The 2,252-nt window shown below is 49.4% G+C and overlaps 1 pseudogene; it reads left to right on the top strand.

Annotated features, from left to right (window-relative positions):
- Nucleotides 1-501: 501 nt before the first annotated feature.
- LOC102848222 lies at nt 502-2,250 on the top strand (annotated as a pseudogene).
- The last annotated feature ends 2 nt before the right edge of the window (nt 2,251-2,252 follow it).

Below are 2,252 nucleotides of genomic sequence, written 5' to 3'. Positions count from 1 at the left end.
ATGCCCTGCTTTCCACTTTTTCCTTCTGAATCTGAATTGAATTTCTGGGAAACTCTTTTCAGTGTACAGCTGTAACTGTTTTTAAAATTATATTAATTAAAGTTTTGCATGCAAGTGAAAAAAAAAAAAAGTCAGCGGTTGGAATTTGCTAATCCGTGGGAGAGAAATCTGTAACATGGTTCACGTCAAGATTTACAGCCACAGAAACCCTGAGGCAGGTTTACTGTCTTAGAGGCTCGCTATGAATTGGAATTGGCTCGGTGGCAGTGAATTTAGAGTTTTTATTTTATTATTAAGCAAATGTAACACGCATTAGCCAAACCAGACTTCCTGCCTTTCTTGCCACTTTTGAAAGTTGCTCTTCACTTCTATTCCTTTTCTCTTGCTCCTCCCACTGCCGTAAGTTGCCCCCAGGGTTGTCGTGGTGAAATGCTCCTCCCCCGCCCTCCATGTGGGGAAAACGCAGTCACGCTTGACAGCGCGAAGTGGTTCAGACGTGAAATGGCGGCGCTGGCGGAGGAGCAGACGGAGGTGGCGGCCAAGCTAGAGCCGGAGGGACCGCCGACGCTGCTACCTCCACAGGCAGGAGATGGGGCTGGCGAGGGTGGGGGCGGCACTACCAACAACGGGCCAAACAGTGGCGGCGGTAACGTCGCGGCGGTGTCCATGGCCGGCCGGGATGGTGGGACCCCAAAGCCCGAGGTAGCTGTCTCCACCGCTGCTCCGGCGGGGGCGGCCCCAGTGCCCGCCACAGCCACGGAGATCGATGCTCCCCACGATCGGCAGACGCTGCTGGCTGTGCTGCAGTTTCTCCGGCAGAACAACTTCCGCGAGGCCGAAGAGGCGCTGCGCCGCGAGGCCCCCCTACTGGAGGAGGCAGTGGCGGGCTCAAGAGCTCCAGGAGAAGCGGACAGCATCGGGGCCGAGGCAGCCAGCACGCTTCTCAGCCGTGTCCCCGCCTCGGTGCCCTGCCCGGCGGCCCCCAACCCTCCGGGCACCAGCGTGCCTGGAGCCTCCAGTGTCTCGGGCTCAGCGTCGATGCCTGCGACTCCAGGAAAAGTTGCAAGTGTAGCTGTGGAGGACCAGCCGGATGTTAGTGCTGTGCTGTCAGCTTATAACCAGCAAGGAGATCCTGCAGTGTATGAAGAATACTACAGTGGACTTAAACATTTCATTGAATGTTCTCTGGACTGCCATCGGGCAGAACTGTCGCAACTCTTTTATCCACTATTTGTGCATATGTACTTGGAGCTAGTCTACAATCAACATGAGAATGAAGCAAAATCGTTTTTTGAGAAATTCCATGGAGATCAGGAATGTTATTACCAAGATGACCTGCGAGTATTATCTAGTCTTACCAAAAAGGAACATATGAAAGGGAATGAGACCATGCTGGATTTTCGAACAAGTAAATTTGTTCTGCGTATTTCCCGTGACTCATACCAACTCTTGAAGAGGCATCTTCAGGAGAAACAGAACAATCAGATATGGAACATAGTTCAGGAGCACCTGTACATTGATATCTTCGATGGCATACCGCGTAGTAAACAGCAGATAGATGCGATGGTGGGAAGTCTGGCAGGGGAGGCGAAACGAGAGGCAAACAAATCGAAGGTGTTTTTTGGTTTATTAAAAGAACCAGAAATTGAGGTACCCTTGGATGATGAAGATGAAGAGAGAGAAAATGAAGAAGGGAAACCTAAAAAGAAAAAGCCTAAAAGAGATAGTATTGGATCCAAAAGCAAAAAACAAGATCCCAATGCCCCACCTCAAAACAGAATCCCTCTTCCTGAGTTGAAAGATTCAGATAAGCTGGATAAGATAATGACTATGAAAGAAACCACCGAACGCGTACGCCTTGGTCCAGACTGCTTACCCTCCATCTGTTTCTATACATTCCTTAATGCTTATCAGGGCCTTACCGCAGTGGATGTCACTGATGATTCTAGTTTGCTTGCTGGAGGTTTTGCAGATTCAACTGTCAGAGTGTGGTCTGTGACACCTAAGCAGCTTCGCAGTGTGAAACAAGCTGCAGATCTTAGCCTTATAGACAAAGAATCTGATGATGTCTTAGAGAGAATCATGGATGAGAAGACGGCAAGTGAGTTGAAGATTTTGTATGGTCACAGTGGGCCTGTCTATGGAGCCAGCTTCAGTCCAGATAGGAACTACCTGCTTTCTTCTTCAGAAGATGGAACTGTGAGATTATGGAGTCTTCAAACATTCACCTGCTTAGTGGAATACAAAGGACA

The sequence above is a fragment of the Elephantulus edwardii genome, unplaced genomic scaffold (genome assembly GCF_000299155.1).
Source record: "Elephantulus edwardii isolate Elephantulus edwardi_28Jun2011 unplaced genomic scaffold, EleEdw1.0 scaffold00036, whole genome shotgun sequence".
Classification (NCBI taxonomy): domain Eukaryota; kingdom Metazoa; phylum Chordata; class Mammalia; order Macroscelidea; family Macroscelididae; genus Elephantulus; species Elephantulus edwardii.
This window is presented reverse-complemented; position numbering and strand designations above follow the sequence as displayed.